This window comes from Mirounga angustirostris, unplaced genomic scaffold, assembly GCF_029215605.1.
Source record: "Mirounga angustirostris isolate CCGP_5_RB_7025 unplaced genomic scaffold, mMirAng1.0.hap1 SCAF_14, whole genome shotgun sequence".
Lineage (NCBI taxonomy): Eukaryota > Metazoa > Chordata > Mammalia > Carnivora > Phocidae > Mirounga > Mirounga angustirostris.
In genome coordinates, this window is record NW_026991722.1 from 63656358 (window position 1) to 63674605 (window position 18248).

Genomic DNA, 18248 nt, shown 5'->3' on the forward strand with positions numbered 1-18248 from the left:
ACACACAGCTCTAATAAAAAACAGTAATAATAACACCCACATGCTCATATAGTGCTTGCTAGGCACCAACCTCATTCTCTTATACTAACTCATTTGATCTTCACAACAGCCTACCCTGTGAATAAGATCCCTAACCCCTTTTTCCAGCTGAAGAAATTGAGGCACTGAAGAGGTAAGGTAAACTGGCCAAGCTCTCGGGGCTAGTGAGCCACAGAGCTGCAATCAGACTCAGGGAGTCTGGCTCAAGTCCGCAATGCCAGGCGCTACCTGGCATTGCTGCCTTCCGCGTGGGAGAGACAAAGCCGAAGTTTCCGCAAGAAGGTACGAGTCTCAGCTGGTCTCTCTGCTTTGGCGGCGGCAGTGGAGAAGGAGCCCCGCGCACCCCGACCCCCAGACGCTCGGTCCACTGCTCCGCAGCCCGCTCACCTCCCGCCCTCTGCCCGGCACCCCAACCCGAGGGACGCACGCGCCCATCCTGTGGCCGGGGCTTAGGGCCCGCCGCCCAACCCCACACGGAGCCACAGCCTTCCCCTGCGGAGTAGAGGAGGCGGGCACAGCGACCGCGCTGACCTCTCCCGCCGCCTGGCACCCGGGCATTTCCCGGACCGGGGACCAGCTCCCGACGACGCGGGCTGCACAAGCCTACAGGCCGCCGCCGCAGAGCCGGGGGCTGCGCATGCGCGTGGCGTGCGTGGCGTGCGTGGCGTGCGCGGCGGCGCGAGGTGCGCGGCCAGAGGCTGGAGGCGCTACCGGCCCGGGTGTTGTTGTGCGGTGAGCTCGGCGGGGCCTTGTCGTTGCGGGCGCGGGACCGTAAACAGCGACTTCTCCCCAAGTTCTGGGAGAGACTAGTTCCAGGCAGTCAAGTGTGGGAACGAACACTGGGCTCCGCGGCAAGGGAGCCGCAAAGGGGAGGACCTGAGACCCCACGAGCGCCGGTGGCCCCCATGCAGAACAGCTGGGGCCCTCTCCCCGCCCTCCGTCGTTTAACTGTTGGTAAATAAGATTTCTAATCAGAGGGTCTAGGGCCCAGCTCTGCCCGAACACGGTGGCGTTGGGCCAGGCACGTCATATTCCTGAGCTCTTTATTCCCATTGTTAAAATGAGGAGGGTGCGCCACTCTTAAGCCTCCATCGCAAGTTATTAAATTGAAGGAAACGGGATGGCCACTTGACTGACTTATGCACGCGCTTGCGTTGATGTCAAACCCTGTGTCTGGCCTTGCTCACCTGCAGAGGATCCCGTGAGAGATGGAATAGCCCGCAATTTGTGGTGACCGAGTAATGTTAAGAGTGCAGTAGAGGACAGGGTGGAGGCCGGGTGTGAGTTACGCATGGGAGGGGGAGAGTCAGCGTAGGTTTCACCCAGGAGATGACCTCTGAGCTGAGCCTTGAAGGATGAGCGGGGTGCTCCTGGCACAGGGGATGCCTGACAGCCTGCATAGGCAGGCTATCGATGTGTCTCGAGAGTTCTGGGAATAGCAGCGAAGTAAGTGTTGGGTGTGTGGGGAGTCAGTAGGTGGGCTGGAAGGGGAGAAGTGGGGGAAAGGTGGAGGGCCTTTGAAGCCCCTGTAGGCTGGGGAGGGGGAACTACATTGGGTCTTTAGGCATGGAACTGACATCAGATGTGTGTTTCAGTAAAGTAATTCTGGCAGGAACCAGACAGGAATTGTAATTATACAAAGGGGATGTTGGAGGAAGGAAGTTAATCTCATAGACCTGGGAGTAATGAGGGCCTGAGCCTGGGAGCGCAGTGGTCATGGAGACAGAAGCAGGATATCAGGGAGATTTTGAAGATAGTAATTGACGGGCTTCAGTGGCTCCCTGTTATACCCTACTCTAGGATAACCCCAGGGTCTAGAAAACCAAGGAGGAATGAGTCATTAAGGTATCTGAGTTTCTACCAAGTGCAGACCTTTTGCCAGGCATTCAGCATCCAAGATAAAGACCTAGTCTCTGCCTTCTAGGTGTTCATAGTTGAATAGAGAAGATGGACATATAACTAGCTGATTATATCTTTATCCATGTGGTGTAGAGCATTACAGGTGTCCCTACCTGAGCCTGAGGAGGGGGTGAGGGCAGGGAGGGCTTCTTCGAGGAGGGAGGCCTGCGCTTCAGGGAAATGGGAGTTCCTAAGCAGTATGGACATCCAAGGTACAGAAGATGCATGGGTGGGAAGGCCAGGCCGTTTGTTATATGCTTAGAGCACTAGACGCAGATGCTCGAATATGAAGCTAGATAAAATAGTGGAATTAGCTGCTGGAGTGTGAGATGGGAGGTAGAGCTTGAGTTTTATTCTCTGTAGACTGGGGAGCCATCACAGGACCTCATGCTTGTTCAGATTCTCTTGGGATGGCTTGCCCTGGGTGCATTGTGGAGAACAGCTGTAAAGGGGAGAAGCTTGTGGGGTGAGGCTGTTGCAGGAAGTGCCAGTGAGTTAGAGTGGGGGCTGAAGCTGGGCATGGTGGGGCACGCAGGGAGAAGACTGGTATGGGGGCAGTGGAGTGGGAACTGGAAGTTGGGGGCGGCGCATGGGGCCCTGGGGAGGAGGACTAGAGATACCTAGTGGCAGTTTACTAGCTAAGTGGAATGGCAGTTCACTTAACCTTGGTAAGCTTGTCTTCTCATATGCCAAATGGGGATGGCAGTACCCACCTCATGATGTTGGGGTGATTCACTTGACAAATATTTACTGAGCACTTTCCAGTGTTCTAGGTACCCAGAATACAGCTGGCCTGCTGTGGTGTAAAATACACAGGAAATACATACAAATCAAGTTCAAAAGTGAGGGCACACTTAGAGGTGCAGATTTGGCTATGATCCACATTTAGCTCCCAGAAAAGAGGCAGATGAGCACTGAGTGAACAAGATTCCCCCAGTTGCAGGGCAAGATGGAGGCTGGCCCCCGGGAGAAACTGAGTGCTGGTCTATGTCTGAATGGTCTTTGCAAGACCAACTTTAAAAGGATGGTTTGGGACTGGATGATGTCTAAGCTCTTGCCTTGTGTCCTAACTTCTGGTGATCACCTGTGTGCCTCCATTTCTGTGTGTGGAGGAGCTGACTCTAAGTTTAGCTTCGTGGAACCAAGATCGTAGAGGTCTACTGGGAGGACCCTGGGCCTGTGGAGCTCTGCTAGGGGCCTGCCTTTCTCTCAGAACATACTGAGTGTTTTCCAAGGATAGTGTATTTGCTAGGTGCCTAAGAGGGGAGTATTGACTTTTATCACTGTTCTTCAGAGTAGGCTAATTGTTGTTCTGCTTTATAGTTGAGGAAATTAAGGGATAAAGAGATTAGGTACCCTGCCAGAGGCTACACAGTTATCTGAAGGACTTTTTCTTTTTTCTTGACTATCTGAGCTGTGTCCCAGAAGTATTTCAAAGCTCTGGTTGGATCAATGTAAATAACACATCAGTGTGATGTTTAAAATGAAGTAGCAATAATAATTTATCCTATGTTAATTTATAAATAAAGTTGGAGTTTTTATTCATAATTTTTAACCAAATTTAAAATCTTCAAAGGCTAATAAAATAGTGGTTAATATTTATTGAGTGCTTCATAAACAGTACAGTTGACCCTTGAACAGTGTGGGGGGTAGGGGCACCAACCCCCCCCACAGTTGAAAATTTGCGTATAACTTCAGACTCTCCCAAAACGTAACCACTGATAGCCTACTGTTGATTGGACGCCTTACTGATAACTTGAACACTTAACACATATTTTGTGTGTTATATGTATTATATACTGTATTCTTACAATAAAATAAGCTAGCGAAAAGAAAATGTTAAGAAAAGCATAAGGAAGGGGCGCCTGGGTTAAGTATCTGCCTTAAGCTCGGGTCATGATCCAAGTCTTGGGATCGAGCCCCGCATCGGGCTCCCTGCTCCACAGGGAGTCTGCTTCTCCCTCTGCCCCTCCCCCTGCTTGTGCTCTCTCTCTCTCTCTCTGTCAAATAAATAAAATCTTTAAAAAAAAAAAAGCATAAGGAAGAGAAAATACATTTATGGTACTTTCCTACATTTATCGAAAAACATCTGTGTGTAAGTGGACCTATGCAATTCGAACTTGTTCAGGGATCATATGGACATAGGTACTTCATATGTATTTTCTCATGTAATCACAACATCCTCATGAGCTGGTTGTGATCATTACCACCATTTTTACTGATAGTAGAGTTGGAGTAGAGTAAGGTTGGAGTAAGCTTACAGTAAGGTTGGAGTAAGGTGGAGTAAGGTCAGAGTAAGGTTGGAACAGGTGGAGCAAGGTTACAGTAAGGTTAGAGTGAGGTAGAGTAAGATGGAGTAAGGTTGGAGTAAGCTTCGTAAGTTTGGAGTGAAGCGGAGTAAGGTTGAAGTAAGGTGGAATAAGGTTGAATTAAGATGGAGTAAGGTTGGAGTTGAGGTGGGGGAGGGTTGGAGCAAGGTGGAGTAAAGTTGGAGTTGAGGTGGAGTAAAGTGGAATTAGGTTGGAGTGAGGTGGAGTAAGTTTGGAGTGAATTTGGAATGAGGTGGAATAAGGGTGGAGTGAGATATAGTAATGTTGGAATGAGGTAGGGTAAGGTTGGAGCGAAGTGGAGCAAGGTATACAGTAAGGTTAGAGTAAGGTGGAGTGGGCTGGAGTGAGGCAGAGTAAGGTTGAAGTAAGGTGGAGTAAGGTTGGAGTAAGGTAGAGTAAGGTGGAGCAGGGTGGAGCAAGGTTGGAGTGAAGTGGAGGAAGGTTACAGTAAGGTTGGAATGAGATAGAGTGAGGTGGAGTACAGTTGGAGTAAGTTTGGAGTAAGGTAGAATGAGGTTGGAGTGACGTGGAATAATGGAGTGAGGTAGAGTAACTGGCCCAAGGCATTTGGTCAGTGAGAGGCAGAACCAGCTATTGAACTCAGGATGTTAGGCCTAGAACCTCAGCTCTTGACTACTAGGCATATTGCTCCTGATGTGATTTGTCTTTGAGATCTTACTAGGAACAGTGGTAATTCAGTAGCCAAAATTGTTTTGTTGTTTGCAAGATTTTGTACATCTTCTTACCCTTCTTTGTTGTTCATGCTAAATAAGGGACAGCTTTTTGCCTCAACTTAATTGAAATGGGAATGTGCTGGAGGACTTGAGGCTGCGCACAAATTGTACAGCTTTGGGTTTGCCAAAACTGAGGCAGTGAGTAGCATTGGCCTCTGCCCATGGGAGGGAAGCACAGCTGAGCTGGCATCCCAAGGTGGGCCTCAGTGTGGTCGGTTCAACAAATGATGTTAGTGTGAAGACTCATAAAGATCTGGTATGTGCCTAGAAGATAACTTTCTGAAATTTCTTTTTTTTTTCTGAAAAATAAGATCCAGTGACTCGAACACCTCTGAGTTTCTTAGCTACTGGCTTAATCTGGGAAGGCTGAGGGCCACCTGCCTTCATTACCTTCACTGACCATGTGGCTGTCACTTGCCAGTGTCTGGTCTTCCAGAATTCTCAGGTGTGATGGTGGTAGAGAGGGAGCCCATTGGCAGTTGGGGTGAGGGGGTCTGGGGCAGCACTCGGAGCAGGGTGTTGAGGTAAGCTGGGGCAGGGGCTCGGGGATGGGGGACACAGGAGAAGCACAGACACTGTTAAACTGGGCTTCTTTGCGGTGTTCTGGGTAGTGTCCTGCTCGATATATCTGGTCAACAGATTTGGTGGGATGCGGCCATGTAATCTGGATTGGTAAGTGGATAAGGCATTGGTGCTAATACATCTCTGAATTTATTATTGGACTTAAAAAACACTTTCACATGCTTTTAAATATTGACTATTAAAAAATACCGGGGCGCCTGGGTGACTCAGTCGGTTAAGTGTCTGCCTTCGGCTCAGGTATGATCCCGGGGTCCTGGGATCGAGGCCTGCGTTGGGCTCCCTGCCCAGTGGGGAGTCTGCTTCTCTCTGCCCCTCTGCCCCTCTCCCCGCTCATGATCTCTCTCAAATAAATAAATAAAATCTTTTTAAAAAATCTGGTTACTTAAGCCTCTTTTTCCTTCAGACAATTACGTGCCTTTGGCATACGGGATTTTTGCCTGAGCCGATGATGATGAAGATGTGTACCATGAGCCCGTACTGCCTCCAAATTGATGGCTGCCAAAACTAACAGCTGTGAAATTATTTGTGACTGTTAAGGATAAACTTATTTGTCCCTATTCGTTATATGATCAGTAAGTGCTAGCAGTTCCTATCTGTGAAACTGTGATTTATTCTCCCCAGTGTATTTCTTAGTTTGGAAGTGGACACAGAAACCATGGCATCGTTTGTTTTCTTTGGGATCGGAGTTAGGAGTTTGGGCCCCATTATCAGGCAGGCCTTGGCTCCTTAGTCTCTGTAAGATCGGGCTTTCCTGTTTTTGTCATTCTCAGTTTACTTCATAGGCATGCTTTGTGTGGGGAAGAAAAATACCCGCGAAGGAAGCTTCTCAGAGGGCGACCAGGTGCACAGTTCAGCCAAGTAGGTGACTCGATGGGATGCGTCTCTTTGTGTTTGTTTGGGCCGGGAAGGGTGTGACAGCGCACTGGGAGATATTCGGCTCACAGCCAAATAACTTTTCCACCTGAGGTACGAGGCGGCTCTTCCGAGGGGTCCAGCTGCTTGAGAACCCGAGTGTGTGGGAAGCAAACAGCCCTGCGTGGTGCTCCCAGTGTACCTTGTGATGGCCGCCCACCCACCGGCTGTGCTCCAAGCAGATACATGGGGCTACGTGCGTGTGCACATGTAAAAGTGTCACTGTGTACACACCGGAGTTTCCATGAGTAGGACAAGAAAAAGAACAAAGAAGCGAAAAGGTGTGAGGGGTGGAGAAAGAAATGGCAGCATGCTGATAGCGAAGCTGAATGGCGGCCACACGGAGATTCCTTGTACTCTTCTCTCTGCTTTTGTATATATTTGGAAATTCCAAACTAAAAAGTTTAAAAATATGTGCAGTATTTAAACCTTTGTGTAAATGTTTGTCCACACAGTACTCGTTGCACCCTGGTTTTGCTACAAATTCTGTGCTGGGTGTTTGGGTACAGGGAGAATTCTCTACTTTCATGGTGCTCAGAGCTGATGGGGGACAGGTGTGAATCTAACATCACCCAAATACTGAATACGAAACAGACATTCTCTGAAGCACAGAGAGGGGGTATGAGGAAAACTTTGAAGAGAGGAAACTTGAAGAATGGGAGGGAGGATTCCTTCACAGAAGGGTTGACCAAGCCGAGGTCTAAGCATGACTAGGAACCAACTGAATGCCAAGAGAAAGGGAGAAGAAAGTTCTAGAAGGTGGGACTCGCCAGGGATGTGAGGCAAGTCAGGGTGATGGAGCCCAGAGGGAGGGAGGGGATGGTGGTTGGGAGGGGCGCCGGGGCATGTGGCTTGGCCTTGTTGAGGAACTGCCCTTGGTCCTGGGAGCGACGGATCGCCAGTGAAGAGCTGAAGCAGGACGTAGCTGTGGGTCGACCTCCCCTTCTCAGACACCATTTTGGCTGCAACACAGAGGGTGAGTGGAGGGCAGGAGTTGACGTGCAGGTGAGACGCTGAGGCTGTCTGTGGTGGAGATGGAGGTGGGGACAAAGGTGTGTCTAACAGATAGAATCTAAGCTGGTGACCGAGTGGCTGCGGGTCAGGGAGAGGGAGGGTCAGCGTGATGGTGGCAGGCTGTCATGTGCTGAGATGGGACACCAGAAGAGAAGGCCTGGAGTGGAGGAGAAGTCCTGCGTTTGGTCTGGTGGAGGTGGAGGGAGATACTGCTAAGGCAGTTGGTCACATGGGGTTGGAGCTCAGGGCCGAGATGTGGCAGAGGAAAGAAGCTGGCAACACCTCACGTGTGCATGGTGCTGGGAGCCAGAGCTGCTCGGGAGAGACACCGGTGGCAGGAAACCAGGACAGGACAGGAGTGGCCAAGTCCAGCCCAGCTTGGGTATTTTCCTTTTTAAAATTAAACAAGTTATACTTAAGCATGCTCGTCATAAAAATGTTAAACCATAGCAAACGCATCCGGGTACATACCCTTACAGACTCTGGACCGTTATATATATATGTACGTACGTCTGTGCACACATGGCTTTCTATTTTACCTAAATTTTACCTATATTTTACCTATTTACCCATACCACCAACTCAGCAGCTTGTTTGCTTCGCATTTTTCCCCCTGATTTTTCTGTATTATAAAGTCTCCTCCTAAAACCCTGTCTTCCAGAGGGCATTGCTGTTAACATATTCCTTCAACGTTTTCTCCTGCTGTTAACATATTTCTTCAACGTTTTCTCCTGTGCCTATGTGGTATCTTATTATATAGATGCATCATTATGTATTTAATTGTTCCTCTCTTGAAGGACACTTAGGTTGTCTACAGAATTCCTGCTATTAAAAGCAGTGCTGCAGTGAAGGTCCTTGAGGGCATGTATTCATTTGTGTGCATTTGGGAGTATTTGGGTAGGCTGGAGTCCTCCAGGTAGAATCACTGGGTCAAAGAGCATGCACATTTCAGAGTTTTAGCAGATGTTGCCTGATTGCCCCAGCAGGCCTATCCCCCCACAACACACAAACACACGCACTTTAATCAGCATTGGATTTTACCTTTCTGAGTTTTTTCCTAGTCTGTTGGGTGAAAAAGCTCATTTTATTGATACTTTAATTTACATTCCATCTATTACTTGGAAATTTAAGCATCTTCTAAAATGTTCACTGGCTGCAGTCAATTTTCATTAGAAAATTGTATCGTTTTCCTATTTTTCTTTGGGGTTTCTTTCCTGTTTTTAGTTCTTTATATGATACGGGTATTAATTCTTAGCAGTTTGAGTCTAAGGATGCACCCAACTTACCAGCAGTCTGAGAAATTCCCCTTCTTCTGTATCACCCCAGCACCCTGTGTCAGTTGTCACCAGGCCCTGCTTGCTCTCCTCTGAAGCTTCTTGACAACACTGTTCTTGGTCCCTTAAATTTGGGGTACACTACTGAGCATCCTCTGCAGTGTACACACAGGGTAAGACAACCTGCTCAGGGGCTCATACCGAGGATAGAGCCCTGGTCTCTGCTTCTACAGCAGCTTTTGGATGATGGGATGGAGGATGTCGGGCCCAGGAAGCCTCCCAGGTCAGACTTCACCTGGGCTATCACGGATGAGCATCTCGGGACCCTTCTACACTGCTGTCACAAGCTTCACCCCTGCTTGTGCTGGTGGTTCAGTTTTCCAGGTGACCAATGGGGAAAAAAGTGACTATCCACATGTCATAAGGATGTTCAGTTTGAAAATGCAGGATGCAGTTCTCAAGAATGCTCCCAGTGCTCAGTGCTGTGGGCCCTCGGCCAGTTCATTCAGATCAGATGCAGGTTGTGTAGTATGATTTCAGGAGTGTGTGAGCCATTGCTAGAAGCTTCTTAGTGTGGGGTGTTGCGCTTGTTGGTTCCACAGAAGGGAGACCAGGGTTGCAGTGATTATCGTGACTGTGTTTGCTCTCTTAAGCTTCTCTGGAGGGTTTTGACATTCATTTTCATTCATTCACATCTTAGGGTGCATAATTTAAATCAGGCACGTCCGTCTTAACACCTCAAAGAAACCAGTTTAGTGTGCTTAGAAGTCCCCAGCCAGGGCGCCTGGGTGGCTCAGTTGGTTAAGCAACTGCCTTCGGCTCAGGTCATGATCCTGGAGTCCCGGGATCGAGTCCCACATCGGGCTCCCTGTTTGGCAGGGAGTCTGCTTCTCCCTCTGACCCTCCTCCCTCTCATGCTCTCTGTCTCTCATTCTCTCTGTCTCAAATAAATAAATAAAATCTTTAAAAAGAAAAAAACTTAAAAAAAAAAAAAAAAGAAGTCCCCAGCCATCTTAGTTTTGGTAATTGGCTTCAGAATATACTGAGAACCCTGATTCCCTGGCATGTCAGATGCTGTGCTTGGGAAGCCCTGTAGGAAATATGAGCAAAGTCAGACAGATCTGTTGTCCAAGGACTTTCTCTCCAGTTGTATTCAAGATAAGACATATAAAGACATAACTGTATGGATCTTGTTGCCTCTGCGCACACCTCCTCCTATGGCCTCCTCAGTGACAGTGACTCTGGCCTATGTGACCTGCTGCTCCTCCACTCCCACTGGCTGCCTCGGTCCCCAGCAAACTGGCATGTTCCTGCCTCAGGGCCTTTGCAATGACTGTCCCTGCTATCTGGAATGGGCCCTGTCCCCCACTCACTTCTCCCAGGTCTGCTCAGATGCTCCTTTCTCAGTCCCTAGCACAGGGCCCGGTGATCAGTAAGTACATACTAAGTATCTGCTGGAAGAAGAAGTGAACGGCTCTAGAAGGAATGTGGAAAGTGAGGTCCCCACTGGAAGAGTCCCTAGTCTCACTGGGCCTTGGGTTTCTATCATCAAGAGGACTGTTTGGCAACTTCATGCACTTGGCAGTTCTGACATTACTGGAGTCCAGGAGAAAGGGGGCCCTGAGCATCAGCCTCTGCCCCCTTGGGCTTCTCAGAGGGTGAACCTGTGCAGGGGGCTGGAGGCCCAGCTCTGTACCCCGGGGATGGCCTGTGTCACTGCCTTCCTTGGGCTGGTTGCTTGGCACCTATTGCCTGCCAGGCTACAGAGAGGGCCAGAGCTGGGTTCTTCCTGTCTTCTACCTGGGGCTCCAAGGCCCCAGTCGGGTGGAGTCCCTCTTTATCCCTTGGGAAAATGGTAAACTGGGGTTAGGGTGTGGTTAGTGATTAGTCAAGCACGTGTAAAGGCAGATGTCCATGTCTCCTAGATGAGTCATTTCTGCTGAGAGGATCACTCTTTAGTTTTTGTCGAGAGAGCATTATTAACATTTGGATACTTAGGAATATTTAGATATTTCCTCCAAGGAGGAAAAAAGGGATGAAGCTTCTTTTTAAAAACAAATTTGTTATAGAAAAATATAAATATATGCACAGGCAGAATAGCATATTGACTGCCCATGAACCAGAGAATACAGGTTCTCTGACCATAACAAAATATATGCACAGGCAGAATAGCATATTGACTGCCCAGCCCTAACATCCCAATTCACACCCATCCTGTTTCATCCAGCCCCGCTGTCCTCACCCCAGATTAATTAGAAGCAAACCACAGATATGCCATCCTTAAGTACTTCAGTTTGTAACCAAAATGAGGCTTCTAGAAATTAAGCCTGAGGGAGAGATGAACTGCTAATTCCCATATTCCGCTGGCCCAGTGGGATGGTGCCCAGCATTCTGTGTGACCCACCCTGAGTGGGTGTGTGTGCTGTTTGCATGACATCCAAAAGAGGCTAGCCTGGCTCTAGCCATTGCACAGGTGTCTCCATGGTCATTTCCTTCCTGTGCTGGTCAGGGACCCCATCACCAGCTCAAAAACTCTGAGGGGTTTTCCTCTTTTCCATTTCCTTTCATGGTTTTGAAACAGGAAGAGCGGTACCTCGATCTGATAACTGTTCATTTACTATCAGAGTTGGTGCCACATATTTATAAGAAAGAGTGGTCAAAGTCATGAATATCATTAATTTGAGGAATGCTAATGTTCCAGTTGGATAGAAAGAAACCGATTTTGTTTTTAGGTTATATACAAGTTGTTTTCTGCCACATTGCTAAATGTGGATTCTTACATGAGTGATGGAGAGAAATGTAACTCTCATATTTCTACACATTGAGTCACTTCAGTGGAATGTCAATAATTGTTAAAATTTGTGGTGCTGAATGGAAGAAAAAATATGTCTTTGAATATGACATCATTTTTTTTCTTTCAGCTTCTGATGTTCAAAATAAAACATCTCTCAGTCAGCAAAACCAAGATAAAAGGTGTTTAAAAAAAAAAACAGAATGTTACTCAACAACAGAAAACCAAGCAGCCAAACTGAAAAATAGATAAAGTAATTGAACAGGCATCCCTCCAAAGAAGACATACAAGTGGCCAATGAGCACATGGAAAATGCTCAACATCACTAGTCATTAGGGAAATGCAAATCAAAACTATGATGAGATATCACCTCACACCCCTTTAGAATAGCTACTATCAAAACAAAAAATAACAAGTGTTCAGAGGATGTGGAGAAGTTGGAACGCTTATGCATTGCTGGTGGAAATGTAATATGGTGTGGCCATGGAAAACAGTTTGGCAGGTCCTTGAAAAGTTAGATTTAGGATTACCATATGACCCAGCCATTCCACTCTTGGGTATGTACTGAAAATAATTGAAAGCAGGACTCAAATAGATACTCGTACACCCATGTTTAATAGCAGCATCATTTACAATAGCCAAAAGGTGGAAACAACCCAAATATCCATCAGCAGATGAATGGATGAGCAAAATGTGGTTTATACATAAGTTGGAATTCAGCCATAAAAACGGAAGGAAATTCTGACACATGCTACAACATGGATGAACCTTGAATGCATTATGCATTATGAACTAGAGCAGTCAAATTCATAGAGACAGAAAGTAAAATGGTGGTTGCCAGGGATGGGGAAGGGGATGGGGATTTATTGTTTAAAGAGTACAGAGCTTCAGTTTGGGAAGATGAAAAAGTTCTGGATATGGACAGTGGTGACAGTTGCTCAACAGTGTGAATATATATACTTAATATCACTGGATTGTACACTTTAAAAAATACCAAAAAAGGTAAAGTGATGGAGTAAGATAGATCATGCAAATGTGAATTATGGGAATACTGAAGTGCCTATATTTCAGAGCAAGGACCATTACTAGAGAAGAGAGAGAGAGAGATTTCATACTGATAAAGGGGTCAACTCACCAAGAAGACATAATTATCCTAAATATATATATTATATATATACTAAATATATATATACCCAATAGAGAGCCAGCACCACCCGAATACCGAAACTTGACAAAGAGAAGAAATCTACAGGCTGGTATCTCTCAGTAAATGGATATTAAAATTCTTTCAAAATTTTAACCAATTGAATCCAGCAACACATAAAAAAGACTATAAACCATGGACAAGTGGAGTTTATCCCAGTAATGCAAGATTGATTTAACATTTAAAAATCAACGTATTTTACTATATTAACAGACTAAGAAAAAACCATGATCATCTCAATAGTTGCAAAAAAAGGGGAGGGGGGAGCGGGCATTGACAGAACCCAATACCTGTTCATGATTAAAAACAAAACAAAACCTCTCAGCAAACCAAGAAGGGAAGAGAATTTCCATAACCTCATACAGGGCAAATATTAAAAACCTAGAGCTAGGGCGCCTGGGTGGCTCAGTTGGTTAAGCGACTGCCTTCGGCTCAGGTCATGGTCCCGGAGTCCTGGGATCGAGTCCCGCATTGGGCTCCCGGCTCGGCGGGGAGCCTACTTCTCCCTCTGACCCTATCCCCTCTCATGCTGTTTTTCTCTCTCTCTCTCTCCCTCTCTCTCTCTCTCAAATAAATAAATAAAATCTTAAAAAAAAAAAAAAAACCTAGAGCTAATATCATAGGACAGAATGAAAACTTCCTCCTGAAGTCAGTAACAAGACAAGGATGTCTGTTCTTGCTATTTTTATTCAACATTTTAGTGGCAATGCTAGCCAGCTGAATAACGCAAGAAAAAGAAAAGCATCTAAACTGGAAAGAAGTAAAACTATCTTTATTCACAGACAACATGTCCATCTTAGATAGGACATGATCATATACCATGAAAACTCCAAGGACTCTACAAAAAAAGCTACTAGGATTAATACGTGAATTAACATAGTCACAGGATACAAAATTAATATTCAAGAATCAGTGTTCAAATGCTGGCAATAAGCAATTGAAATTGAAATTTTAAGAAATACCATTTACTGGGCGCCTGGGTGGCTCAGTTGGTTAAGCGACTGCCTTCGGCTCAGGTCATGATCCTGGAGTCCCGGGATCGAGTCCCGCATCGGGCTCCCCGCTCGGCAGGGAGTCTGCTTCTCCCTCTGACCCTCCTCCCTCTCATGCTCTCTGTATCTCATTCTCTCTGTCTCAAATAAATAAATAAAATCTTAAAAAAAAAAAAAAAGAAATACCATTTACAATACCATCAAAAACCACAAAACATTTAGGGAGAAATATAACAGAATGTATGCAAGAGAGGTATGCTAAAAATTACAAAACATTGCTGAGAGAAATTTAAAAAGACACATAAATAGAAAGATATGCCAAGTTCATGAATCAGAAAACTTAATATTGTTAAATTTTCCAAGTCGCCCAATATTAATCTGTAGATTCAATTCAATCCCAAATAAAAATCCCAGCAGCTTTTATGTAAAAAATGTCAAGTTCATTCTAAAATGTGGAAATGCAAAGAACTGAAGCCAAATTTTTTAATAGAAACAATTTTGAAAATTAAAAACAAAGTTGTAAAACTTACACTATCTTATTTCAAAACCCACTACAAAGTTATAATTATCAAGACAGTGTGGTACTGGCATAAAGGTAGACATACAGATCAATGAAACAGGATAGAGTCCAGAAATAAACCCACAGATACATTGTTAATTGATTTTGACAAAGTTGCCAAGGGAATTCAATGGGGGAAAGGATAGTTTTTTCCAACAATTGGTGCTGGGACTGTTGGATAGCCACATGGGAAGAAATGAACCTTGATCCTTATCTGATAAAATATACCAAAATTAACCTGAATTGGACTGTAAACCTAAATGTAAAAGTTAACATTATCAAACTTGAAGAAGAAAACACGGAAGAAGATATTTGCCACCTTGGCAGATTTCTTAGGAAACAAATAAATAAAATCTTTAAAAAAAAAATGTGTATCGCAAAACAATTAAAAAAAAAGCATAAACCATAAAGGAAAAAAAATTGATTAATTGAACTTTATCAAAATGAAAAACTTCTTTTAAAAGCACCCTTAAGAAAAGGAAAAGATGAGCCAAAAACTGTATATTTGACAAAGGGCTTTAAGCAGAATACATAAGGACCTTGTAACACAAAAGTCAGAAGACAAACAAAACTTCATTACGAATTAAAAAATTTGAGCAGATGTTTTACAGAAGATATACCAGTGGCCAATGGGCACATGAAAAGATGTTTAATATCTCTCGTTATAAGGGAAAATTAAAATCACAATGAAGCAGCACTAGACATCCATTTGAATGACCATATTTAAAAGGCCGACCATATCAAGTGTTGCCAAGGAGATATACATTACTGGTGAGAATGAAAAATGGTATGATTGGAAAAGCTGGACAGTTTCTTTCAATATTTATGTACTGTTTACAACCCAGCGATTCCACTGCTAGAAAATACACAATAGTAAACATCTGCGAAGATTCATACAGGAATGTTCACAGCAGTTTTGTCTAATAATAGCCCGAAACTGAAAACAATTTAAATGTCCACCAACATGTGATAAACAATTGTGGTGTAGCCGTGCAGCGGAATGCTAAAAGGAATAAACTACTGAAGATGCCACAGATGGATAAATCTCACAGATATTATGTTGAATAAAAGAAGACCAAAAATTTACAGACGGTGTGGTTCCATTTATAGAAAACTCTAGAAAGGACAGATCTAATCTGGAGTGACAGGAAACAGGTCAGTGGTTCCCCGGGGCCTGGTGTGGAGGGTGAGGGGACTGACCAGAAAGAGTCACAAGGGAACTTTTTGGGTGATGGAAATGTTCTGTCTTGATTGTAACAGTGGTTACTTACACAGATATACACACTTGTCAGAACTCATTAACTTAAACTAAGTGCACTCTATTGTATGTAGATGATACCTTAATAAAGTTGATTCACAAAAATCCTTTATGTAACTAAGGTAAAACAAGAACAACAACAACAACAACTGATGTACAGTATACCTACCCTGTGTTTTCTTTCTTTCTTTCTTTTTTGTAAAGATTTTATTTATTTATTTGACAGAGAGAGATCACAAGTAGGCAGAGCAGCAAGCAGAGGGAGAGGGAGAAGCAGGCTCCCTACTGAGCAGGGAGCCCAATACAGGGCTCGATCCCTGGACCCTGGGATCATGGCCTGAGCCGAAGGCAGACGCTTAACTGACTGAGCCACCCAGGCGCCCACCTACCCTGTACTTTCTAAAATAACCACAGTTTATATCAAAAAAAGAATGGAGAAGCAGAATGGTACATAAAGATTGCTACCATTTTTAAAGGATCAATTCACCCATATGCTTGTCAATGTCAATCAGGGCACACAATCTTGTAAAGACCCACAGCTGCCCCCACTGATGGGGGATAGGTGGAGTAGGAGAGACACTTGACTTTTTCATCATGCGCATCTGTTTCCTAACAGAAACCAAAACTTGTGATCGATCTATAATTGATCACACTAAAAAAGGTGCCATTCAGCTCGGGACTGGCAAATAAATGATCTGGAAATAGTATGAAGGAAACCAGAGTGCTGGGTAGTGCAGTCCTAGGCTTCTAGTCTGAGTGATGAAGGTGAGTCTTCCCAGGAGTGGCCTCCTGTGCCCGTGAGGGCCAGGGGGCAGTGTGTGTCCCGGCACTGCCACCAACAGGCTGTGTGGCTCTGGTCAACTCCGTGTCGCCCCCATCCACACTTTCCTATACACATGCAAGTCACAGCAAAAATCCAATTTGTTTGAAGATGAGGGTTAAACATAAGAGTGTTCACATAAGCAGAGGCTGTGTGCCTCCCAAAGCAAGATGCTGCATTTGTCCCCTTACATTGCTGGCTGCAATGCAGTTATCCCAGCATATGGTGACTCGGTAAAATCTAAAAGAACAATTATCCAAGAAACGAAATTTTGGTAACTTCAAGAATGCAATTGAATTTATTTAAGAGAATGGGATGTAAGGAAAACCTTACAGATTTAGAACCGCATGTATGTGTTTTTTAAATCTTAAACTCATTAAGTAATAGATTCATGAAGTAGAGATGCATGTGATTGCAAAGCTTTGTCACTAGTTCAAGTCCATGACCTTCTCTAGGATAATCCCTCCTCCAAAGGAAGAGAATGCATTTACTTAAAGTTCTGATTTTTAAAAAAATTTCAGATCAATTTATTGAAGTACAATCCACATACAATGAAATGCATTTGTTTTAATTTTTTTTAAAGATTTTATTTATTTATTTATTTGACAGAGAGAGGAATAGTGAGAGCAGGAACACAAGCAGAGGGAGTGGGAGAGGGAGAAGCAGGCTTCCCGCCCAGCAGGGAGCCTATGCGGGGCTCGATCCCAGGACCCTGAGATCATGACCTGAGCCGAAGGCAGACGCTCAAAGACTGATCCACCCAGGCGCCCCTAAATGCATTTGTTGTAAATGAACTGGTCATTGTAACCACCATCACCATCAAAATCTACAACATTTCCATTACCTCAGGAAGTTTCCCGGTGCCCCAGTCTTCCTCAGCCTCCACATTCACAGCCCCAGGCAAACACTTGTGATCAAATTTGTGACACCGGGAATTAGATTTATCTTCTTTGAGAGTTTTATATAAATGAAGTCATCCAATATATACTTGCCTAGCACCTTTCTCAGCACAATATTCTTCAGATTTATCCATGTTGCTGCATGTATTCCTTTGGGCTGCTGAGTAGTATAGTATTCCTCAAAAAAGTTTTTAAAAATCATTACCTGCTTCCTCATCACCTGCTAATAACTTCTGGAAAAATGATGAATGAGAGCTTCTTGGATAGCTACACCAGCGCGCAGAGCAGTCACCTGTCCAGTTGACCAAACCAGAAACCTAGGGATTATTTTTGATCCCTCCTTCTGTTTTCCAAATCCAAGAACCACCATGTCCAGTCAATTTTAATCTCCTGATCTCTCTCAAATCGATCTTGTCAGCCACTGTTATAAGCAAGTCTTCATTTCTCACCCATATTACTGCAGAAACCCATTTTGCTTTAGTCTTGCACACCCCCCGCCATTCTCCATCTTTAAACCAGAATGAATTCAACTGCTCTAGGGACCTCATATAAGTGGAATCATGAGGTATTTGTTTTTTTGTGTCTAATTTATTTCATTTAGCATGTTTTCAAGGTTCACATCATAGCATGTGTCAGAATTTTCATCTATCAACCTATCTATCTATCTATCTATCTATCTATCTATCTATCTATCTATCTATCTATCTATCTATCATCTATTTGAGATAGATAGCAGGTGGAGGGGCAGAGGGAGAAGAATATTCTCCACTGAGCAGGGAGCCAGACACGGGCCTCGATCCCGAGGACCCCAGGATCATGACCTGAGCTGAAGGCAGACGCTTAACTGACTGAGCCAACCAGACGCCCCAGAACTTTTTTTTAATGGCTGAATAATATTCCATTGTATGCATAGACTACATTTTGTTAATCCATGTATCTAC

The 18248-nt window shown here is 44.8% G+C and overlaps 1 long non-coding RNA gene across 1 annotated transcript; it reads left to right on the plus strand.

The window, feature by feature from the left end:
* The first annotated feature begins 115 nt into the window (after positions 1 to 115).
* On the plus strand, positions 116 to 15873 carry LOC135362531 (uncharacterized). The gene is made up of 3 exons (XR_010407352.1): positions 116 to 993; positions 6355 to 6442; positions 6551 to 15873. It is a non-coding gene; the product is annotated as an uncharacterized LOC135362531 (long non-coding RNA).
* The last annotated feature ends 2375 nt before the right edge of the window (positions 15874 to 18248 follow it).